The sequence below is a fragment of the Alligator sinensis genome, unplaced genomic scaffold (assembly GCF_000455745.1).
Source record: "Alligator sinensis unplaced genomic scaffold, ASM45574v1 scaffold97_1, whole genome shotgun sequence".
NCBI classification, from domain to species: Eukaryota; Metazoa; Chordata; order Crocodylia; family Alligatoridae; genus Alligator; species Alligator sinensis.
The window spans coordinates 86,499-112,475 of record NW_005841921.1 but is presented as its reverse complement, the minus strand read 5'-3'; the positions used below and the strand labels follow the sequence as shown (position 1 = coordinate 112,475).

General features: G+C 45.2%; 1 non-coding gene across 1 annotated transcript; it reads right to left on the bottom strand.

Moving 5' to 3' along the window:
• Nucleotides 1-23,407: 23,407 nt before the first annotated feature.
• LOC112549504 lies at nucleotides 23,408-23,571 on the bottom strand. Its single transcript, XR_003092934.1, has one exon. It is a non-coding gene; the product is annotated as a U1 spliceosomal RNA (small nuclear RNA).
• Between the last annotated feature and the right edge of the window lie 2,406 nt (nucleotides 23,572-25,977).

Genomic DNA, 25,977 nt, shown 5'->3' with positions numbered 1-25,977 from the left:
TGAAAACCACTTTGGGATTTGAGTCCTACTCTTTGTAATAGGTGTCAGTATTTACTGACATTTGGCCCATAGGGTCATGCCACTGTACATTTCATGTCCCACTGGGAGCACTGGGACTGGCATTTTGTTTGAGTGAATGAAACTGTATGTTTGGCATTTGGTAACTATGTATTGAGAGGAAGTGGGTAACTATGTAAGTGGGATTAACATTTTGGTAAGAGGAACTGATTGTGTAGATATGTTGTGCAGAAGATATCAGATAAATAGGTTTAGGTTTAGCATTTCTTGTATTGAATATTGCTGTATTCAATTCTTTTTTACTTTACACTCTCAATACATTTCAATACAATTCTTTTACTGACAGTAAGTTGAAGTGGAAGTTTTAGCAGCTGGCTAGGGGTCAACAGGACTTTTGATGATTGAGAGATTATTCATAACAGTTTACAATAGATGACGAAGATGACATTTGAATGATTGTTTTTAGGTTTTAGAGTCAACAGCCAGTTGAGCTAATTGAGGGATTTCATGTCTCTTTTGGAACTACAAATTTAGGCTGCCTGGAGATTTTGGATGACAGCACTGCATTGTTTTGCATTTTAAAGGTTTTCTTTACAACTGTAAAGTCTAGAAATATGCTTTACATTAAAAATGAAAGCTTAGGATTTGGAGTGCAATTCTGCAACAAGTCTATGGTTAAGTCATATGCCAGGGAATCACAAAATATATGGGTACCTCGCATTACTCATTCAAAACGGCACAAGCATATGGAGCAGAGGTATGCAGTCATCTGGGTTTCACTGCTTTATTATGACCAAATGACACTGGGGTTGGTTTGTTTTTATTTGACCCCAGTAAAGACATTCAGGGAGGGGGGAGATAGAAAGGGGGAAGGATAGAAGGGGTTGACTGGAAAAAAGCCGTGTGGGTCACTCATGCCTATGAAGTTTTTTCCAACTGACTTTTCTTGTCTAGCCAAATAAAAAAGCTTGCTTCTAAATGATAACACATGGCATATGATCAAGAAGATGGATGTAAGAACCCAGTGAATAAGAGGGTTTTTTTTCCTGGTAAACACTAGCCTTTATGAGAGTTTCATACCTATGAAAATATCACCTTTAGATCGAAAAATAAACTCACAGCAGAATGCCACCCAAAGATTGATTTATGTCACAATCTAAAGGTGCTTGTCAAAAACAAACTTATAAATAATATTGTGGTTGATGTTCTTTCAGCTCGTAAATACACCAACTCACTCCAACATTCAGGGGGAAAATATTTTGCTGAAGGGAAAAAAACTGGAACAGACCAGAATTGTGAGCTTTCTTTTCATGTGAAATGGAAAAAAAATTCATGACACATGAGATTGACCGGACCTTGCTGTTATAGGAGAAAACAGCTCTGCCCTTTGCTCCAGTGATCTCTTGCTAGACTGTCTTTCTTTTTTCCCAGAGTACTGGCTGTAGCACTGTCTACTCTTTATGATTCTGTTAATAACACTATGTGCATTTACAGTCTCATCAGCAAAGATGAGATCCCAACTCTGTGTCAGACTTTGCCAAAACACTCACAAGAACAAAGAAGAAAAATAGTGTTGGTTTGTGAAATATTCCATCACAGCCTGTGACCATCAGTCTGGATTTCAGTGGCAATCAAAGATTAACAGGGCATACCTCAGAATGCAATGGACTGAAGGCAGTTCACCTTACCCCATCCAAAGCAAATCCTATTGATCTTATTCCTGTGAGTTATCCATTGCTACTAGTGGGACTTAATTATGTGAATGAGGCAAGCAGCTGCCAATAATGAATGCAAACAGCTTGAATCAGTTCCTAAGCAAGTGGTTTTCAGCTTTTTTGGACTCAAGGCACCCCTAGTAACTTGAGGCACCCCTCCATGACTTTTGCGAATTGTGTGGCACCCAGTTTTTAAAACTATCTATTACATTCTTACTTCTTTGCAGAAGGGTGGGGCTGGGCTCTGGGTGGGGGGTGGGAGAGAGGAGTAGGGGATCTGCCAGGTAGGGACAAACCTGAATCTGTGCTTATCTGCTTATCTCCTCACACCTTGTTACCGCCTTCAAAGAATCTGGTGGCACCTTGACTGAGGATCACTGTCCTGAACCAACCCTTTTCTGTTCTTCATATGTTAATAGCAACTTATACTGATTCTGTGTCTGTACAAAGCGTAGTACAATGTGGTCTGGGTTTAGGATGAAGCTCCTAGGCATAACAACACTAACAATGACATCAATTTTGTTTTTCCCTTTTTTGTAAAAAAATAAAGCCAAAGCCCATGCTTATATATGAATTATGGCACATGCTCCCGTATGTATTAGCTTAAAGAATTACATACAGACAGTTATGCATGCTGGATATTCTAAACAGTGGAATATTGTGCAACTTTTTCAGGCTCATAGAAGATCTATGAGGAACTATAAAATACATGTCTTTGATTTGGAAAAGATATTCTGTTGCATCATGCACCCAAACAGCTAGGTCTTGTGAAATTTAGCAATGACTAAAACAACAGTTGAGGATTTTAATACCTTTGATCTCCCATTGAGGAAACGTGGAAGATGACTCAGCCCTTGTCATTTACGAGCATGAGCAGAAAGAAACAATTTATAACCAATGTTTAAGTTAATTAATTTCCCCCAAATGAATAGGGCCTGATGTTTCAGTGAAGAAATCAGTGGAAGTTTTCTGAGACCAGGGCATGAGAACCTTGCATATCCCTTGCAGAAAAGAGTGTCTTGATAATTTTGAATAATTTGCACACTGTTTGAAATGATTCTAGCTGGCAAAAAGCCAGTGTGATACACGGTGAATATCTGTGCTATCTGTCTCAGTCTGTGTGTGAAGGATTTTGCTAATCTTTGGTGAGTTGATTGTGATCTTCTATTGCCTTATTGCAGAGTAACTGCACAGGCTTCAGTGAAGTTATTTCTGATGCGTACACTAGTATGAGAGCAGAATTGGAGTTCTAATGTTGCTGCTGAGAAAGTCTATGAGCCTAAAGGAAGAATACCATAAGGGTTTTTTATTTAATTCACTGGAGAGATAGAGAGAGATTTAGGCTAGATTTCAGCTTGCAGGGAGGTGCCTTTGGTGAAGGCATGAATAAACATGCCTAATAATTTGTTTGCTAGGTCTGGGAGAACTGTTTGTGTTTTTCCTTGAGAGGCTACCTGGACCAAAGGCTTTGCACAGTGGTGTTATAACTGCCCTAATTTCAGTTGGCATGACTGGGTTTGCTGTTCCTACCTGTTCTGCATCTCTCAGCAGGTATTACATAAAACGGATGGAAATGAGGCTGTTTTGAGAAAGTAGGAGCCTTATACTCTGCTGTGTAAGAGTGAATTCTAAATATGAAAAAACCCCTTCAATACTACAAAAGTTTCTGGAAGGCTTCTGAACATTTTATACCCACAATCTGATAGAAAATTATAGGAATTACCTCAAGTAATGGGTTGATCTTGGCTCTGATATTGCTTTTAGCCCTAAGCTTTGTATTAAATAGGCAGAAGCCCACAAATGCACTCTTAATAGATTATTGCTTAATAAAACCACCAAATGTATTCTTTCTATCGATTTCAGTGTAATCTGCTTCAGACCACATTCCTGGACAGAGCCTGTTTGTAAGCATATAGGTGTGAACCTTTTAGTAGGCCATTATTATGGAGGTGAGAGGAGGTGGAGTATTCAAAGTCCTTGGTCAGCTTTGTTCTTATTACTGTAAGCCTTAAATATGCATTTTCACACATTGAGAACTCTGTGGATTGCTGAATGCACCAGCTGCAGAGACCTCTGTTTGTATCTATTAAAACACTGCACCAAGGAATAAGCACACTGTAAAGACAGCAAAATGTTCCTTTAATTACTAAGGAACACCAAGATAAATGCAAAAGAATAACTGCAGTAAAGTTATTCCAGATTTACACTAGTGTAACTGAGATCTAAATTTGGCCTTAATTTCTTTTTTGGAGCAAGGGATTCAATATGAAAAGAACTGTTATCAGAGCAGGGGTTGGTTATCTTTTACTACACGTGAGTATAATGGGTCCCCAATCTGGTTTGAAACCTTTATGTGCTAATTGTAATGTTAATAATCATAATAATTCATGGTGAGGAATAAGAGATGTCTAAAGTCCATGGCCAGGGTGATTTCTGAAGATCAACATTTAGGGAGTATAGGAAATAAGAAAAAATACATTTGCAAATGTGATAGCCTTTGGAGAGTTTTCATATGTAAAAGGATACGCAGAAACTGCTGTGGTGGGATGTAGAGTGAGTCACTATTGCACTGCTATGAAAAGCTGAACTGCTCTTCTTTACAGCAAGCATCATGAAGGCACTATGTCTATGAGTTTCTATAGGAGGAAAGACAGAATATGGTGATTATGCAGGCAGAAATGAGAGAAGATTAGAAAGCACTCAAGAAAAATTCAGCACATAGGAAAAATTGCTAAGCAAGCAAGGCAGTTCACAACCTTAAGCCTTCTTCTTTTCCAGTGACAAATGCACAATCCTCAGTATTAACAATTATAGAAATGTAACTAAATGATGTGGAAAGCTTTCCACAATTCATGCAAAACTTCTTTTTTAACTTCTAAATCATATACAGTGAAATGAGTAAAAGAAACCAACTTCAGTAAGTTACTGCCTCAAATTATCTTTAAATGATAATTATTCTAGTTATTGATATTTTTCCTAGAGGCACTCACTGGGCTTGAGGTCCCATTATGCTAGGCACTGTACAAACATGAGAATTAAAGTTAGATTTTAAAAATTATTTAGATGCCTAACTGCGACTGATTGTAGGAGTTAGAATTTTGGCGCTTACAATTTAATCAAGGTAGATGCAGGGTGGGAAGCGAAACAGTTGCAGAGAAGGAAAGTGGCAAAGCCAACAACAGAACCCAGGTCACCTGTCTCTTAGGCTAGTGCCCGCTTCATCAGACCTCATCATTTTGGCCTTCCCTTTGCTGGAAGATCCCATCAATTATATGAGGGGTGGCAAATCTGCAGCATGTGTACTAAAAATGGCACATGCAGCCATTGTGTGTGGCAGGGAGCAGATTGGGGAAGGAACAGGCAGCACCATGGCAGACAGGGCAGGAAGCAGAAAACTGGGCAGTAGATCAGGCAGGGAGCACAGGACAGGGAACAGAAAGCAGAGTAGCACATTAGACAGGGGAAAAGGATCTGTGGCACTTGGGGAAGATGTGAGGCTAACTTGTGGCATGCTTGCCACAAAAGTTGGCCCCCATTGCATTAAGCCATCAGGTTTGTTTGTTTACTTGACACAGGTTTCACCACCTGTTGAGATTTTTTTAAAGTTCTTCTCAGGATGGTAATTAAGCACCTATGTACATTAGATACATACGGGAAACACATAATACTCACACTTAGAGCATTTTATCTAATGTTAATACTGTACAACTGTGGCAGCAAACCTTGAATGGCAGGTTTAGTAACTTTCCATGAGGCCCCAAGAATCAAATTTTGCTTTTAAATTTGCTGCCTCCAGGCAAGATGCAGCAAGTTTTTATACACATGGTGCCTCCTTGTCTGCGTAGTGGTCTCAAGCATAACAAGGAGAAGGAAAACAAAATCTATCTATATAATGCAAGCTATTGTGCTAAATGATTAAGTAAACATGGTAACTGAGTCTCTATTTACCGACGCCCACATATTGGGTTTTATTTCACTGTATGGAGTGGGGGTGGGGTGGGAGATAGTGGGCTGTGTTATTTCTATACCCCTCCCTGCCCCCACTTTAAGCAACATTTTTTTTCAGTCCAAAGTTTCACAGTAGTTTACTCTCATACACCCTTCTTTTTAGCTGTGCACAGACCTTCTTCTGAAGCAGCCTCCTGGTATGCTATTGGTCCTGTAAGCTTTTGAACCAGAGTCTCCAGCCCAGTTACTATTATTTGAATAGTGTATTGTTATCCCATGGTAAACAGCAACCTGGTTTCTAGGGCCAGGAAAGAAACACTGTATTACTACGGAAAGTATATTTCTACTCCTCCTCCTCCCTGCATCTGCGCTCACCAGTTATGATTAATGCCTGATGGAGTTCTGGCATAAGCTGTCCAAACTGGTTTATCTTTCACTGTTGGCAGTAACTCACCCTGTGACAAATGACATTGGGTTCAGTTTAATTAACAAGCTTTTTCTAGGCAATGTATTGTTCCCTTTAATGTCAATAAATAAGCTCCACTTGGAATTTTAATATTTCTGTTTTAAAAAAGGGCAGGTGGAAGTAGTCCTAGCAGCTCTAACTAGCATTCTACCAAACTCAAGGCAGCTGCTGGCCGATTCTGTGGGCAGAAAAAAGCTGGCAGCCACTGATTGGTGGCAAGGGGCAGGGCTGTTTGATGGACAGCCCTCACAGTCGATCAGCGGTGGGGAGTAGGTGCAGCAGGCATCTTGCCATGCCAGGCGCACTCCTCCCCCTTCCCCTGCTGGTGGGCTGTGCAGCCAGGCTGCAGTGGCCACAAGGACTACTAGTTCCCCAGATGGGTGAGTTTTATTTCATTTTATTTTCAGAGAGTTTTTTTTGGGGGGGGGTTTCAGGGAGTGCACCAAAGGTGCAGAGCCTGCAATTTTTTGCAGAGCCTACGCTTTTTTTTTTTTTTTTTTACAGGGCCTGCCCAAAATTATGGTTTCTGCAAAAACTATAAAATCACAATTTTGGTAGGTCCCTAGCTATAACCCATGCTTACTCTCTAGGATGCCTATGAGCTGGGTTAAACGTGGAAAAGTTATGAATCTGCTACACCCCTTTTTTAAGGGAGCTGGGGCCACATTCTCAAAGACCTTTAGGTCCCAAACACCTATATGAGTGCTTAATTTCCACGTAGACCCTTGCTTTTAGTTCTGGTTGTGAGGATTCACCCCTCTAAACCTAGGACTCCTTGGTTTTTGCTGGGCAAAGAAGTTAACATAAAAGGGAGAGTTCCATTAACTGAGAGGTCCCTTTCTAAAACCAAAGAATGACTTGTGTCTACCCAGAGCTGTATTCCATTCTCCAACTATGGGAGACTAAGGTTTAACCTTATGGTCACCTTATCAGGTATTTCTTTCCCATTTGCAAACATATAGTCCTGTGACTATGAACCACCACTCTTCTGTATTTGGGAAAACAGAAGCAGTAGATATATATGGCAAATAGAGGCTCCACCCCAGAGACTTCACTACCTGATCTACCAATCACAGGTAAAAAACATGATCCTCCTTCACCTGACCCTCATAAATCTCATTAGATTCAGAGATGATCAAACTGAGTGACAGGTAAAGGCTTCTTTTGTTAATGGTCCTATAGACCCGTTGAGTCCTGCTCCTCTCTTCTGCCACAGGTCAAGTCCCACAGCACCACCTGCAACACAATCACTGTTAATTCAGTCATAAAGAGTTGATCTCAGTCTGCCACTGTCTGTCTACCCTGGCAGAACTAAATCCTTTCTACCACTGCAAGATCTGCTCCCACAAAATCCACTACTCCCAAGACTCCAAAGTAAGCTCCACTTGGAGTTTTAACATTTCTGTTTTAAAAAAGGGCAGGTGGAAGTAGTCCTAGCAGCTCTATATAGGAAATATATAAACCCCAGCAAGATCCCAAGGAGATTCTCTGATCTCTGTCTTTCAGTTATCCTTTCTGCCTTGATTTTTGGATTTCACATGTACAGCCCACTATCTTTCAGGTTATAGTAACCCCCAGGCTATAGCTGTGGAGCACTGCAGTTACAAGCTCTGAGAAGAATGTCTTGCAAACACATCCTTGCCAAATGTAAGCAGTATAAAAGCTTTGTTGTTGCTGGTTGAAAAATACAAGGTCTTAAAAGCCATTTATAGGCATTACATTTTTAAAGGTTTAATCTGGACTACAAATGTCACTGAATACATGTGGACATCTGTAGTCTGAATTAAAATGGGCTCCAGTCTGAATGAACGAATCCTTACTGAATGTGGTTTAAAGTTAATGCAGGCTAGGACCGGCAGAATTAGGCAATTTAAATGGTATTAATTGATATGCATAATGGCATTGCTTTTAGGAAAAACAGTTCTTAGGAACTCAGATAAGCATTCTTTAGGAATGCAGATAAATATTGCAAATATCAATCCCCTCAAGGGGAACTCAGTTGTGTTTTTGCGGCACAACAAAAGCTATCAGGCACAAAGTAATACTTTTATAAAATCCGGTGGACCAACAACACTTCACCCTGGCTAAATATCAGTATCCTGACTGAACCCCCAGTCCTGCCCAAGCACACAAGCTACTGGTCAGTGAAGAAGGGGGAAAACCCCCTTGATTGTCTATTAACCCTTAACTCAAATTGACAATTGATCCAAACTGTGTGATGCAAATCAGTTAACATGGTGCCGTACACATGTGGACAAATCTCCTTGGGATCTTACTGGGGTTTACATATTCAGTTAACGTGGTCCAAGGGTGCTGAAGGAATTGGCTGGTGTCATAGCAGAACCACTGGCGAGGTTATTTGAGCACTCATGGTGCTCAGGTCAGGTCCCAGAGGACTGGAAAATGAGCAACATGGTCCCTATTTTCAAGAAGGAAAGGAAGGAGGATTCAGGTAATTATAGGCCAATTAACCTCACCTCTATCCTTGGGAAAACCTTTGAAAAATTATTAAGGATCACATTTGTGGGAGTCCAGCAGGAAAATAATGCCAAAGGGATAACTGGCACGGGTTCATAGTAGGTAGTTCCTGCCTGACTAACCTTTTTATATGACCAGGTCACAAAATGCTTAGATGCAAGGGGATGAGGTATATATCCTCTACCTGGATTTTAAGAAAGCCTTTGATATGAGATCTCATTCTATTCTCAGAAATAAACTGAGTGGCTGCGACATACATGATTACAGAGTCAGGTGGATGGCAAATTGGCTATTGGGACTATAACAGGGGCGCCTCTTTGGGGTCTGCCTACTGGTGGCCCCACCCACCTGTTATGGTGCCTTCTCGCCTGCCATGCCTTGTTGTTAATTAATTAATGGATGTAATTAAGTGGGAGGCTGCCCATTTCCTGCCCCGATGCCAAGGGGCACTATTTGCAGCTCCTTTTCCTCCCCTACGCAGCAGCCCAAGCCTCACCAATGGTACTGACATTGTTTGGTCTGGGCCTTGTTATAATTTGGCCCCCTTGTCCTCCCTGACTTCTCCTCAGCCCCTTCTTGCTCTGCGCCCTCTCTGGTGCTTGGCCTCTCTGCAGCCCCATCTCGCTCTGCACCCTCTCTGGCGCTTGGGCTCTCCGCAGCCCTGTCTTGCTCTGCGCCCTCTCTGGTGCTCGGGCTCTTCATGGCCCTGCAAAGTGCTGCACCCTCACTGGTGCCAGGGTCAGTGCACCCCAAAATTTGCGCCCTCTCTGGCACTGGGGTTCCCCATGCTACCATGGGCCCCTATGAGGCCTCCTCCTCCCCCTAATAGCCTCACCTAAACCATGGGTTTTACACAGTAAACAAGACACAAGCCCCTGGGCTATAACATAAATTCCAACTGCCCGGCTATAACATTATTCAAGCCACCCCAAGGATGCTCCAACCCTCACCAATATCAGGGGCTGCTCACGCAGTCAGGCCTCTCCCCTATGTGAGCCAGGCCCTGCCCCTTCTGGTCAGCTGACCGCTGTCAGGAGTGGGCCACTAGCCCACTCTGGTTGCCCTGGTAACCAACAGCTGGGGCTCCCTTCTCACTATCCCTAGGAGTTTCCACTCTTTATTGGAACCGGGCACCTAAATGCCCTGTGACACACCTCCCCCTTAAAACCCTCACTCACCTGAGTGGGTCCTCACATTTTTGGGTATTGTATCTGTGCTGGGCTTCTCTCGGCCTTTCTTCAGTCACCCAACAATTCAGGAACAGGAGGCAGAGATTTTCAGGGGCCTCCTACTCGCCTTTTCCCCAAGGTTGCACTATGTGGGATTTGCTGGGAGTTACCCCACCACAGGTAATCCCCTCCACGTTAGCCAGCCTTGGTAGGGTGCCACTTAGGCCTGTCTTTTCTCTACAGCCTTTAAACAATTGTGAGGATGGCCCCGGGCATAGCGTATTCTTCCGACTGAAAACGGCAGGCACAGTACCATAGTCATTGGGAGTCTGCCTCTCTGCCACCCCTCTGTCCTTCTCTGCTCACCATTTGTCAGGTCTTGACCTTCCTCTTCTTGTCACCTGACCAGCTGGCAGGGCTTGAGCCTTAACCCCTACTTGACTAGCCGGCCATGACTGGAAGGTTCTGGACTTAGAGGGGCCACCCTGCTTCCTAGTAACAGGGTTAGGGTTCCCTGTTACAGGGACACACCCAGAGAGTGGTGGTGGATGGGTTGGCATAGACCTGGAAAGACGTGGGCAGTGGAGTTCCCCAAGGTTCAGTCCTTGGACCTATGCTGTTCAGTGACTTGGGTGAGGGCGTGGAGGGCACTCTGTCCAAATTCACAGATGACACCAAATTATGGGGTAAAGTAAACACACTAGTGGGCAAGGAACAAATCCAGGTGGATCTGGACAGGTTGGAGAAGTGGGCAGACCAGAATAGGATGCAATTCAACAAGGACAAATGCAAAGTGCTGCATCTAGGAAGAAGGAATCACCAGCATAGTTACAGGCTGGGGGATGACCCTCTCAGCAGCACTGTAGCAGAAAAGGTTCTCGGAGTCATAGTTAACTCCAAGATGAACACAAGTCATCAATGTGATGAAGTGATCAGTAAAGCTAATCGCACTTTATCATGCATTAGCAACTGCATCACAAACAGGTCTAGGGAGGTGATACTTTCCCTCTATGTGGCACTGGTGAGGCCGCAGCTAGAGTATTGCATCCAGTTTTGGGTCTTGTACTTCAAGAGGGATGTGGATAATGTGAGAGGGTCCAGAGGAGGGCCACTCATATAGTTAGGGGTCTGCAGGTAAGGCCCTATGAGGAGAGATTGAATCTCTTCAGCCTCCACAAGAGAAGTCTGAGAAGTGAACTTGTGTCCATCTACAAATTCATTGTGGGGGGGGACAGCAAGGGATAGGAAATGCTCTGTTTACCAGGGCAGCCCTTGGAGTAACTAGAAATAACAGCCACAAACTGACAGAGAGCAGATTCAGGTTAGACATCAGTAAGAACTTCTTCACAGTAAGGGTTGCCAGAATTTGGAATGGGCTTCCAAGGGAGGTGGTGCTCTCCCCTACCTTGGGGGTCAGACTCCAGGCACAGGGTCAGACTCCATGATCTGCTGAGATCCCTTTCGACCTTAATATCTATGAATCTATGGTTTAGAAAATGGTGTCTAAAAATGGCCAAAGTTTTTAAGGTAGAAGGAAAAAAAACAGTGAGCCCATCTACATGTTCAGTTAATGTGCCGTAATTACGATGCATTAAGTGTAGTCCTGTAATAATAGGTACTAGCTTAATGTGTTGTAATTGGCACTACTGCACGTTAGAGCAGATGAATGTTTTTTAAGTGATGCTTAATGCCCATTGGACTAATCTACTACACATTAGTGGATTAGCACAGCTTTTGCCAGATGTACTAATGTGCAGTAGAATTAGTTCAATGGGTATAAGTGTCTAGTGTAGGCATGCCCAGTATTTGATAACTCAAAATTTCTTTCAGCTCAAGAGCAAGGCTAAAAAGCAACTGGCTCCTTTAGGAGAAAGATAAATTATTAGCCTTCTGAGTCTCTGTTGGCACTTGACCCAGAGGTGGGAAGGTAGAGGAAATTGCTGAAGGAGAATAGGAGACAAAAGGAGAGTGAACAAAGCAGCAACATGTTCATTAGCTGGGCTGCACAGAGGAAGGGAAAGATGGGCCTTGCCAGATTGGAATGCATTACAGTTTGCTTTGCAAAGGATACATTATTCCTTTGAGCTGTAGCAGGGAATTTTTAGATTTAGGAGCTAATTCTTACAGCCAGATTTCCAACGGGGCTGGAACCAGTTTAGAGCTACAAAAAGCACGGTGGCATGGGCTTGCATTTATTAGCTTTACATTTTCTACATTTAGCTTGGTTACCCTGTTCAGAGCATTATTAGCATAAAAAAATAAGTGCATGCCACATGGGTAGGGACCTACCCAAATCAAGGAAGCAGGTGGCCAATTTTGCAGGCAGATTGTGGGACTGGCTGCCCTTTCTGTGGGCTTGTCATGTCATGCCTCCCCCATGCCTCTAATTGATCAAGGGGCCCCAGTTGCCCCCCCCCCCACTGATTGGTGGAGAGGGGTGGGGCTGCATGATAGGCAGCCCTTTCAGCCAATCAGCAGGGGGCAGGAGCCATCTTGAAGGTGCTCCTTCATACTGGGAGCACCCCCCCCAATCTCCTTTCCCTCTGGTGAGCTGCATGGGTAGGCCGCAGTGGCTAGGAGAACTGCTGGTTCCTACTGGGGAGCCGAAATTTTAGTTTTAGTAAGGTTGTTTTTTGCGGGGGGGGGGAGTTGCGAATTTCCTGGACATTGCCCAATTTCATAGACAATGCCTGATTTCACAACTTCTGCGAAATCTGCAACATTGTGAATTGAATAGGTCCCTACTTATGGGTACACAGACTCTGTGCACGCAAATACTTATAAATTTGTTTTTGTACAGCACCAAATTGGAGATTGCAGCCATTCAAACTGTGGCCCTTCAAGCGATGAGTTCCTTCAAACACCCTTAAAGCCATAATTTCAATTAAGAATCTTCGTGTTATTAGCTCATGCCTGTACTGTGAATAGACAGGGATTGTGAACTTGTCTTCTCTAATCTGAGTTAATTTACTCCTGTTAAAATAGCTATGGGGACATGGCAAATTGGGTTTTAATTGAAAAAAACAGCTCAAGTTCAACTTTAAAATCCCCTTAAAACATACTCCAGCTGCTACCCTTTGTTAAAACCTATGTGACACTGTCTTCACTTCTTTCTTAACCTAAATTAAGAACACAACCTTTCTGCACAGCATAAAGGGGGCTGCACAATGGACTGGTAAGTGAGGAAGAAAGGAAAATGTTCATGGCATGTGTATTCTTTCTAAATCCAAATTCCAGGAGACCAATGTATTTCCTAGGACTCTGATCCAATTTAGAAGAGAGTGAGTTGCAGTCTTTTGTAAAAAAGACTGTTTAGTTCAACAGAGGTTTTGTTTGCAGTATAGACTGCAGTGTCATGAGGAGATATTTGAGCTAACTGTAAATGAGCTAGGCTGCATACCAGAAGCATTCTAGCTGGGACAGCACAGATCTCAGCATGGGCCAACTGACCTTGCCTACCATGCAGGAAAGGATTATTGTCCTTATTTAACAGATAAAGAACCAAGGATCAGTGCAGTTACGTGACTTGACTGAGGTCACACCAGTGAATCTACAGCACAGATAGTAATTGAATCACATCTCCTGAGTTTGAGTCTAGCATCCAACCACAAGATCATCCTCCTTTTCCATTTCGTTATGTCTTAGAGTTCAGACAACATGCATTCAGCCTCAGAGAAATTTCTTTGTTTTAGTGGGTTTGCCAGCAACTGCAACCCAGACAGATTTTTCCAGGATACTATGTGAATGAGATGTTTGTCTCCCAGTTATTCACAGTTTATTCAATAAAGTTTTTTCTGTGGGTGTAGACAGTATTTTTACTGCCACAAACCTGGTAGCTAACTAAGGGGAATATAGTTCCTAGTGATAAAAAATGTATTAGCTTAATATTACATCTGTGCACAATGACTTTCAGAGCTCAGCATGGAACAGAACTCATATAGCTTTGGTGTCTGTTATAAACGTGTATCAAAGCCCAACTTTGTTAAAAGATTAGTATTAACTAAGTTTTTAAGTGAACCTGAGCTTCTACATGGGGCCTGTATTGAAAACCTTCAAAATTCAGACAGAAAGAGGAAATACTGGTTCAGTCCGCCTGGTATTCTAAACTCAGAAGTCACGGTATTATGATAGGTCTTTTTAACTTCACTTTGCTTTCTGTACTCTTGGGTTGGGTGGCTTTGTAGATGCTTTCTTGTGGTTTGGCCTTGTGGGTATTTTTCGGACTGCCAAACCTGACCTTGTAAAACCTTGGATTGAGGCAGGCTCAGATGTAGCAGCCTAGGGTGGTTTGGAGTTTGACTTATGCGTGTACCTTATGAGGGGGAAATAAATGAAGATCATGTCCTGACCTTCCTTGGCAACCAGCTGAGGTCCTTCAGGTGAAAGATATTTGATACCCTTTTAGAAGCAAAACCTCTCATAAATTCTTCTAAACTATTCTGTTTAATGGCAGCAGCATTTCAATGTGCAGAACTTACGTTTTTTGCACAGTGCTGATTGTGTATGTGTCTGCACTGCTCCATGTTGGATTACATACTAGAGCGGAAAACATGTTTGTGATCTTAGTTCAGCCTAATCAAATTACAGCAAAAGCAGTTTTGAAACCTGACAGACACTGCTTCAGCTTCTTTGATAGCAGCCATGCCCTTGAAGCAGAAAATCTTGCATTCCATGCTGTCCTGTGTTAGTGAAGTCCATTGGGTCACAGAGTGCAGTGTGACTCATGACTGTGAGGTGTCTGTGTGACAGTGCAGTTATTCTGCTTTGGGTTTAATATTTCAGTCAAACTACCATTCACAGCTAGGCTGCAAAAGCCAGTCAGGCTGCCATATTCGGTTAAATGTCAGAAACATCATCAAAGCTCTAATGAATTCCATCGATATTGAAATGTCTTTCTTTCCACCTGCTCAAAAAACATTTTGCCAAGTAAAATATGTTTCTGCATGTTTGTGGAAGTGCTGTTTCTTCCCTGTAAAGTTTGCAGCTAAAACTTTGAGATTCCTTGGCAAGTCAGAGAACATAGTGCAGCCCCTTTTTTACCCCTACTGCAAGTAATAGGAATTGTAATAGAGGAAGCCAAAAATCACAATTTCCAAGTGAAGGAGAATGGCCATTTGTAATTTGGAGGCGCAAATAAATGGATTTGACTAATTACTTCCATTCTATTTCCAATCCTGCTTGGTGCACAGGTGCCTCTTTCTCTTGTGTGACATGCACAGAACTGCTCTAACAATAGACTGATGATGTGATGAGCTGTGAAGTGACATCTCTCAACAGTCTTTGTTTTTTAAAATGTATGCACAGAAACAACCAGTTAAAGGAAAAGCCACTGCTCCCTGCAAGATTCTTGTAATGCAGCAGCAGATTTACCATGAAACAAACCGTGCAGTGACATGGGGCTCCCAAAGACAAGGGCCCCCAAAATGCAGGACAAATCTGACAAATGACTGAACTTAATAAGCACTGCAAGTCATGAAGCGGTCCAGGCTTTCTGCATTCTGCAAACTTCTGTGAACTGTACTCGAAATGTGTTTTTTTGAAGTAGTCTAGCAAAGAATTTGCTTTGCCATTTTTTCACTGTCTCAAATGTTCTTTTTCTTGTCTGGGTCCCAAGGAGGGGGAGCCCGGAAATGAAGCTGCACACAGGGCCCCACTAACTCTAAATCTGCCACTGCTGTAATGTCCACAGCTCCCCAAAACATTAATATTCTTTATCATTTGTATTAAAGATAGGGGAACGGACCAAGATTTGGTATAGTCTAAAGTTACACTCAGAAGTTTTATAGAATTTCATTTGTTGCTGAGCAACATTAAGATATGCTTCGAAAATAGCAGCAGAGCTCTGATGTCAGCAGTGAAGGGCGCTTTCCTAAGAAATTAGAAATGGGGGTAGATGACCATCATGTAAATGTGCTTTCATGCAGTTGTTCATCATTTCAGCAGTGCTTCAGGATGAAAGACTGGCTCTCCTACTTTTAACCTCTTAAATAATTACTTTGCTATGGCTGTCCTGAGATACTTACAGGCCTTTATATTCTTTGCATCTCTCTGAACTCTATTTTTGGCCATGAAAAAAGAAAAAGCTTTTGTCCTCATAAACCAAGCCAGCTACTGTAACCCATGATCACCACTTTCTCCCTTATTAGCCTGCTTCTCAGAAATTCACCATAAACTGAGCTGGAGCTGGAGACAGATCTGGAGCCGAACCCGGAGCCGGAGCAAAACCCAGAGCCAGATCTGTAACCGGAGCTGGTGCCGAACCTGGGGCTGGATCTAGAACTGGAGCCAGATCTGGAACTGGAGCCAGATCCGGAGTCAAACCTGGAGCTGGATCCAAAACCAGAGTCAAACCTGGAGCCGGAGCCAGAACCAGAGCTAAACCCAGAGCTGGATCTGGAGCCAGATCCGGAGCGATAGCCAGAGCCGGCGCCAAACCCGCAGCCAGAGCTGGAGCAAAACCCAGAGCTGGCGCAGGAGCTGGAGCCAGAGCTGGATTCAAAGTCGAACCTGGAGCCAGAACCGGAGTTGAACCCGGAGCCAGAGCCAAACCCAGAGCTGGAGCCGGAGTCGGGGCTGGAGCAAAACCCGGAGTCAGAGTCAGAGCCAGAGCAAAACCCAGAGCCAGATCTGGAGCTGGAGCCAGAGCAAAACCAGAGCTAGAGTCGGAGCCAGAGCCAGAGCCAAACCCAGAGCCGGAAACGGAACTGGAGCTGGATCCACAGATGACTCTGCAGCCAGATCTGGGACCAGAACGCAACCTGGAGCTGGACCTGAACCTGGAGCCAGAGCCAGAACTGGAGCTGGAGCCAGAGCCAGAGCCAGAGCAAAACCTGGAGCTGGATCTGGATCTGAAGCCAGAGTCAGAGCCGAACACAGAGCCAAATCCGGAGCCGGAGCAAAAACCGGAGCAGGATCTGGAACCAGAGCCGGATCCAGAGCTGGACCATAAACCCAGAGCCGGAGCTGGAGCAATACCCAGAGCCAGAGCAGGAGTCAGAGCCAGAGGCAGATCTGGAGCTGAATCTGAAGCCGGAGCCAAAGCTAGAGCTGGAGCCGAAACCAGAGCTGGATCCAGATCTAGATCCGGATCTGGAGCCAAACCCAGAGCCGAAGCAAAACTCAGAGCCAGAGTTGGAGCCAGAGCTGGAGCAAAACCTGGAGCCCGAGCTAGAGCCAGAGCAAAACCTGGAGCTCGAGCTGGAGCCAGAGCCAGAGCTGGAGCCAGATCTGGAGCCGAACCTGGAACTGGAGCAGGAGCCAGAGCCAGATCTGGAGCTGAACCTGGAGCCAGAGCAAAACCCAGAGCTGGAGCAGGAGCTGGAGCTGGAGCCGGAGCAGAACCCAGAGCTGGAGCAAAACCCAGAGCCAGATCTGGAACCAGAGCCAAAGCCGGAGCCGAACCTGGAGCCAGATCCAAAACTGGAGCCGAACCTGGAGCCACAGCCAAATCCAGAGCCGGAGCCAGATCCTGAGCTGAATCCGGAGCCAGATGCGGATGCGGAGCTGAAGCCATACCTGGAGCTGTGGCCAGAGCAAAACCCAGAGCAGGAGCCAGAGCTGGATCTGGAGCCAGAGCAAAACCTGGAGGCGGAGGCGGAGCTGGAGCCAGAGCAAAACCCAGACCTGGAGCCAGAGCCAGATCAGGAGCTGGATCTGGATCTGGAGCAAAACCCAGAGCCAGAGCTGGAGCCGAATCCGGAGCCGGAACCAGAGCCGAACCTGGAGCCGGAGCTGGAGCCAGAGCCACAGCAAAATCTGGAGCTGGAGCCGGAGCCAAACCCAGAGCTGGAGCCGGAACCAGAGCCGGAACCAGAGCCGGAGATGGAGCTGAACCCAGAGATGGATTCAGAATCAAACCCAGAGCCGGATCTGGAGCCAGAGATGGAGGGAGAGCCAGAACTGAACCTTGAGCCAGAGCCTGAGCCAGAGCCAGACACAGAGCCAGAGTCAGAACCAAACCTCGAGCTGGAGCCGGAGCCGGAGCCGGAGCCGGAGCCAGAGCCGAAGCAAAAACCCAGAGCCAGATTCGGAGTCCAAGCTGGAGCAAAACCTGGAGCTGGAGCCAGAGCCAGAGCTAGAGCCAGATCTGGATTTGGAACTGAACCCAGAGCTGGAGCCAGAACAAAACCCGGAGCCAGATTCAGAGCCAGAGCTGGAGCCAAAGCTGAAGCCATACCTGGAGTTGGAGCCGCAGCCAGAGCAAAACCCAGAGCAGGAGCCAGAGCCGGATCTGGAGCCAGAGCAAAACCCAGAGGTGGAGGCGGAGCAAAACCCAGAGCTGGAGCCGGAATCAGATCAGGAGTTGGATCTGGAGCAAAATCCAGAGCCGGAGCCAGAGCTGGAGCCAAACCCAGAGCTGGAACCTGAACTGGAGCCAAACCTGGAGCCGGAACTGGAGCCGGAGCCAGAGCCGGAGCCGCAGCAAAATCTGGAGCTGGAGCCAGAGCCAAACCTGGAGCTGGAGCCAGAACCAGAGCCGGAGCCAGAGCCAGAGCCAGAGATGGAGCTGAAACCAGAGCCAGAGCCAAACCCGGAGCCAGATCCAGGATCGAACCTGGAGCTGGATCCGGAGCCAGAGCCAGAGCCAGAGACAGAGCCAAACCTTGAGCCGGAGCCGGAGCTGGAACCAGAGCTGGAGCAAAAACCCAGAGTTGGATTTGGAGCCGGAGCTGGAGCAAAACCCGGAGCCGGAGCAGGAGCCAGGGCCAGAGCCGGATTCAGAGCCAAACCCAGAGCCAGACCCAAAACAAAAACTTGGATTCAGATTCAGAGCCAGAGCTGGAGCAAATCTCGGAGCTGGAGCCAAAGCCGTACCCGGGGCCAGAGCCAGAGCTGAACCCAAAGCCGGAGCCAGAGCCAGAGCAAAATCCAGAGCTGGAGCAGGAGCCGGAGTCAGAGCCGGATTTGGAGCTGAACCTAGAGCTGGAGTCAGAGCTGAAACCGGAGCCGGAGCCGGAGCCAGAGCTGGATCTGGAACCAAACCCAGAGCCGAAGCAGGAACCAGAGCTGGAGCCAAACCCGGAGCTGGAGCCAGAGCCCGAGCTGGATCTGGAGCTGAACTCAGAGCCAGAGCTGGAGCAAAACCCAGAGCCACATCCAGAGCCAGAGCCAAAGGAAAACCCGGAGCCAGAACTGGAGACAGATCCAGAACCAAACCCGGAGCCAGAGGAGAACCCAGATCCAGAACCAGAACTGGAGCTGGAGCTGAACCGAGGGCCGGATCTGGAACCAGAGCCAGATCCAGAACCAGAGCCGGATCTGGAACTGGAGCCAAACCCAGAGTTGGATCTGGAGCCGGATCCGGAGCCGCAGCTGGATCCGGAGCCAGAGCTGGATCCGGAACCAAACCCAGAGCCGAAGCAGGAACCGGAGCCGGAACCAAACCCAGAGCCAGAGCTGGAGCTGGAGCTGGAGCTGGAGCTGGAGCTGAACTCAGAGCCAGAGCCAGAGCTGGAGCAAAACCCAGGGCCACATCCAGAGCCGGAGCCAAAGGAAAACCCAGAGCCAGAGCTGGAGACAGATCCAGAGCCAAACCCGGAGCCAGAGCAAAACCCAGATCCAGATCCAGATCCAGAACCAGATCTGGAACCGGAGCCAAACCCAGAGTTGGATCTGGAGCTGGATCCGGAGCCACAGCCGGATCCAGAGCCAGAGCCGGAGATGGATCTGAAGCTGAACCCAGAGCCTGAGCCAGAGCAAAACCCTGAGCCAGAGCAGGAGCCAGAGCCAGAGCTGGATTTGGAGCTGAACCCACAGCCAGAGCTGGAACCAGAGCTGAACCCAGAGCTGGATCTGGAGCTGGAGCCAGAACCAGAGCTGGAGCCAGAGCTGGAGATGGAGCCAGATCTGGAATCGAACCCAGATCCAGAGACGGAGACAGAGCCGGAGCCGAACCTGAACCTGGAGCTGGAACCAGAGCCGGAGTCGGAACCTAACCTGGAGCCAGAGCCGGAGCCGGAGCCGGAGCAAAAACCCGGAGCCATATTCAGATCCGGAGCCAGAACAAACCCAGAGCTGGAGCAAGAGCCAGAGCCAGAATCGGAGCTGAACACAGAGCCAGAGCCGAACCCAGAGCCAGAGCTGAACCTGGAGCCAGATCCAGAACTGAACCTGGATCCTGAGCCAGAGCAAAACCCGGAGCCGGATCTGGAACTGGTGCTGAACCCAGAGCTGGAGCCCGAGCAAAATCTGGAGCCAAAGCCAGAGCAAACCTGGAGCTGGAGCCAGATCCAGAGCCGAACCCGGAGCCAAACCCGGAGCCGGATCCAAAACTGGAGCTGAACTCAGAGCCGGAGCTGAACCCGGAGCTAGAGCTGGAGCCAGATCTGGAGCCGAACCCGGAGCCAAAGCAAAACCTGGAGCCAGAGCCAGAGCTGGAGCTGGAGCAAATCTCGGAGCTGAAGCAGGAGCTGTACCTGGAGTCAGAGTTGGAGCAAAACCTGGAGCTGGAGCAGGAGCTGGAGCAAAACCCAGAGCCAGAGCCGAACCCGGAGCTGAACCAGGAGCTGGAGCCAGAGCAAAACCCGGAGCCGGAGCAGGAGCCGAACTTGGAGCTGGATCCGGGTTGTATTCCAATGTTCCTTCTACTTAGTTTTTCCTTAGTGTGTGGTATGTGAAAGGTCAAACAACCAAGACACAAAATTATAGGGTTGATTATGAGGAGAGTTGGGTAGAAAGCCAAATTTTCTTTTTACAGGAAATGTTGACATTTTGAAATGACCTCCCATTCTGATTCCAAGTGAAAATTGCAGAATGGTCCAAATCAGAAATGTCAAAGCACAAAATGCCATTTGTAACAAGGTGGCCTGAGATGTCAAATAAAAACAATATTTTGAAACAGTCATTTAAAAATGAGTTTTAGTCTCAACTGTGATTTTTTGTTTTGCATTGCCATTGGAAAATCCATAATTTTTGTTAAAACTCAGCATTTTCCCAAGAATACTGCTATTTCAACAAAACCATGCTTTGCAGAATAGTTGATTTGCCACCCAGCTAGACTTACATGGAAGTCATCAGATAGGCTGCACCAACAATTTCAGTCCATATAAACATACTTATTTATCAGCTTTATGCAGTCCTGCCTTTTCTTCTCTCTACGCATAGCACATGTAATCTATATTTCTTTTCAAGGTGGTAGAGACAAGGCTGCCAAACCTTCAGCTGGAGGGGGGGCCCACATCATGGTGTCCCACCACAGTTAAAGTAATATTTACTCCATGAGATCCTGTGCTGGAAACTGTGGAGAATGACCTGCTTTGTGAAGACTGGACTCTGGAAGGATGGTAATGTGAGCTCTTTAGGGAACCAGGATTACTTAATCCCTATTGTAGCCCTGATTGTGGCACATCATAGATTGCTCTGTTCTTTTTGTCTAATGGGAAAGCTTGTTTCACAAACACACCCAGGGTTCTGGACTCACTGGGTTTGAATCTCCATGGCCCTGTAGCTTATATACAGTAATGGAAAGGGAGTGTACTCAGAGTGAATTGCTTCCACCACCACCAGTACAACTGTGTGGAGCAGTTTAAGCTGCACTTTGCAAAGGCATATGAGAACCTTTAAGGTAACAGTATATGCTGCGATTCATTTCCCTATTCTGTTCCTAGGCCCACAGCTACTTTGGCATAGGAGGTTAGAGTGGGGAAAGGGAAAAAGCCACATTCTGAATCTTGGGCCTTTCAGTTTGTGGCAACTCCAAGTTGTCTGACTCAGTAGGGATCCTCTGTTTGTATAAACAATCCCTGCTTCTTGCAGTACCTAACTAGCAATCTACTGGTTGAACTCTGGTGGATTATGAGATACTCTTTATACTAGCTGAGGCTCTGGTGCATAATATATTTCTGTATTTATTCCTAAAATAGTTCATACACCATATACCATTGTTTCCCCGGAGGAACTCCAAGCACTTGATAAACAACATGGACACTCACAACACTCTTGTTGGGTCAATAAGTTTTATTGCCCCACTTTGCAGAGGAATAAACCAAGACACAATGGGACAGATTCAGAGCAACCTCAGTGATGTTGATGGAGTTGCATCAAACATTCCTTTGGTGCAGAGAACTGAAGCACCAGACTTTCAATAAAACTTGACTGCAATTTAGGCTCCAAATTTAGAAAACAGAATAAACTCTTTGAAGATTCAGACTTTTATTTTGGTGCTTATAAGGGAGAGCAACTGTTCTGATAACGCAGTCCTGACTTTTGGTGCTGAGCATTTGTGCTCTTTTTGAAAATCTGGCCTCCTGTGACTCTAATACACAGTTGGAATCACAGTTTCTTAGTGAGCTCTCTGCATGACAGTTGAGATTTATTTTTTGGGACATGTATTACTCTGGGGAGAAGGAGCAGCAGATATAGGCATCCCTTTGAAGGCAATATAGGTTATTCCATCCATTAGAACAAATCAGTTTGATCTTCCACAGTACTGTTTGTTGTGGGTTGATATGATTGTTTTATAATTACCTGCTGCAACAGGCTTAATCAATGAATCTCACTTGGAATGCAAAGTGACGATAATTAAATATCAGGTGAGTACTCAAAATGTAGGGTTAACCATTAGATACTAAAAATAGGGAAGTAGTATAAGCCATCAAGCCTCAAAACAGATGCTTCTGCACTCAGTTGCTATTACTGTATTTATTAAAATATAAGATGACCAAGATATAAGCTGACCTCTCTGAATAATTAGATTCTATATCAATTTGTTATAAATTTCCAGTTATAGAATCTAATTATTGGAGGTTTGCTTTGAATTTGTCCCCCTCTGACTGCTACAGCAGGGAAAATAAATCTGGAGGCAGTCAAGTGGCCCCCTTTTGCCTTCTGCCCCCCAACCAACTTTTTCCCCCTGCAGCCCCTTTCCCCCCTTACTGTCAGACGCTGCTCTCCCTGATCATATAGAAGTGAGGGGCAAATTTGAAAACACTGATCTTGAAATAAACATAGATGTAATAATTCATCCTGCCTTATCTGCACATAAGAGAGCAACTTACAAGGATCCAGAGGCACAGACTTCTACCTTCAGCTTCCTCTGTTCAAAAATGAAGTTTATTTTCTACCTATGGGGACTTTTTACCATCTTCAATTTTCCCTGAGACTGAGGAAAGGGCACGTGTCTGAAAACTTGCATAAAAAGATAATTTTTTTTGTGATTTCATAGTTGGTCTAATAAAGGGTATCATCTCTGAACCAAGAGTTCTAGAGTTTTGCAGTTCTTGTAATCCATATACTAAATGCATCCAGAATGCATTTACCTTTTTTGAAACTTTATAAATGCACTTTTAAGGAGTACTTTTGCATTTATTTATAGTACAAATTACTTTTTTTGTTTTGAAATTTTGTTTCAAGGACAAATCAGTTCTAAATTCTATTGGGCAAAGCCCAATAGTCAAGTTTCAAATTTTGACAGAACAGAGCTCAATTGTTCAAGTCTGTGTGGCTGTAGCGTTGGGCAAGCATCCTCCATCCCAGTCCCATTAATCTGAGGCTTCAGATATTCCCCAAATCAATGACAAGCTTCCAACATGAAAGCCCGAAGCCTGGAGGTATTGGAGTTTAGCTGCCAATTAGTCCTGTTTGCTCCTAGCCCGAAAGGCTGTGAGGAGCAAGCCAGAGGGAAAGCTAGAATGCAGTCCCCCATTACCACAAAATTATGCAGCTGATTTCCCAGAATTTGGGGAAATTGCAGGGGTTAGCATGCCCAGAGTGTAAGGGGCAAGTTTTGCCCTGGGAAATCACTTTGTTGATCATAGTATCTCCCCTGCCAGATAAGTATAGATAGTACAAACAATGCATGGTATTAGTCCAAAGACAAAAGCCTCATGATTTACCATCTAGCTCATTAGGCTGGGCCCCAGCAGAGTCAACAGCATTTGAAGCCATGGTGTCTCCACATCTCAGCACTGCTCAATATGTGTGTGTATTCCAGATTCTTCCCACAAAGGATCCATGTGCTAATTAGTCCCCCACTCATGATTGGAACCATGTGTTCTTGTCATGGGTCCTGGGATCCTCCAAAAATTTATATCCAGTTGAGTTCCATGACAACCTGGTCTAGCTCTACCTCATGGAGGGTAGGGCCACACTAATTATATGCAATAGGCTGAGAGAGGAAGCAGCAGTGGGATTCTGGATGAACTGTTTGGGGGCCACATTTGGTGATGTTTGAAGACATTTAAGTCTGGGGAAAAAGGCACAGTTCAGTTGTGGGAATGAAGAGGAAGTCAGAATGCATTCAATGCAGTGGCTCACTATGACTTGAAAAAGAGTCAGTATTGAGAGAGACTGAGCACAGTGGGCACTACCATACATCTTATTTAGATGACCTACACTAATCTATCTGTGGTAGGTTCCCATTACCATTTTTGGCATTGGGAGAGGGTGTCAGAACCTCCAGGCCCAGTGCTTGTTCCCTTTTAGGGGAACATCTGCCAATTTTTTTTAAAAGCCATGCACACGCGCAAGCGCGTGCGCGCGCACACACACACACACACACACACACACACACACACACACACAGGTTCCCATCTGTATGTTTGCCCAATATGAGCCATGTGTTTTATAGTCATGTTCAGTTTTGGCTGCATTTAGTCATCTTCATAGTTGGTTTCCGTTACTGAGTGCATGTTGTTTTTGGCAGCAGTTTAATGATAGACAATGTATTTAATGAGGTTTCCTTGTATGAAAATGTAAGATGAAGGGTTTTTTCCTCCCATGCTGAATGGGGGAAAAACATCATCTTGTATTTGAGTAAATACAGTATTTCAGATGCAATAGCTAATTTATCCAGTCTGTCTTAAGGTGGTAGTTAAGTATATTATGGCATTTCATTTGCAATGTTTGCAAAATAATTAATTGTTCATTAATGAACTCCAGTGGAATAAAGATTTCAAGTCACTGATTTATAGCTATTTTGTGAGTGACTGACTCAGTAAAGGATACTGTGTGTTTCTATACTGCAGGAGTCTGATGTGGGATGTCTCTTATTTAAATACAATATTGCATACAAGATTCAAAGTGAGGGTCACCCTTATAGATGTTTGTTATTGTTGTGATTGAAATAGTAACTAAAATATTTCTGCAAGACTGAAGTTAAGAAGATAATTGAATCTCTGTCACTATTCAGATCCTTGCTGTCTCTACTAAGACATTCACTACAAAAGAGGAGTGCATCCGTGTGTGTGTGTGTATGTGTGTGTGTGTGTGTGTGTGTGTGTTCTAATCTAATTCCATTTAGGAATTAGATTGAGACCATCAAACTCAGTCACAGAGGCCCAGTGGTAAGTCATCAGCATCTGTTCACACAGACCTAGAGCAGATTCTGTCAATTTCAAGTAAGAAGCACCATCCATAGATCCATTATAGCCTTAACTCCACCCATTTCTGCTTAACTGGACATGACACATGAAAGATGTGCGCTTTTTTCTCACCTGATGTAAATCAGAAGCATGACAAAGGCACCTTCCAGGCCTGGTACTAGAATGGCCCTGCCCTTGTCTCTGGGCAAACTGCCCACCTTGTTCTCCTGCTATGCCTTGTTGATAAATGATTGCGATATTGAATAGGCAAGAGGCTGCCAGGTCAAACTGGGCACACAGTTGGATCTTTACCATACCGCCTTCTTCAAGGCCACACACACACCACCCCTCTCTCACCAGGGCCTCTTGCACTCCACTGGCTCTCACCCCGTCTCTTGAATACTGCCTATCCAGGCCACACTCATTCCCTCCTACTCAAGGAGATCCCCAAAAGTATGTTCTGTCACAAGGAGCAACTCCACAGACTTCAATAGTTACACTAGTGTTAGTGAGAAGAGAATCAGACTCATAGGCTAAGTATAGACAGTCAAAAAGCCTGAGACTGAATCAATTCAATCTTTGCAGGTTAGTCTAAGCTGCATAGATTGAACTGATAAGCAAGTGAACAGACAATTACTTTTGATTCTGGAAGTGCAGCCACATACTTGCAGTGGCCCAGGCCAGAAGCTGGGGGGCACTAGAGCATGTCACTCTGTTCTGCTCTAACAGACAGCTTGGGCCATGGTTAGCCTACCCACCCAAAGAGTGGGGGTTTGCGGGGGAGGTGCAAAACATCCTGGGATGTTGGCGGACTGTGAGTTAACTTGAACCAGGAAGGGATCTGGAACAGAAGTTCCATAAGTTAGGTCTGATAATACATTCAT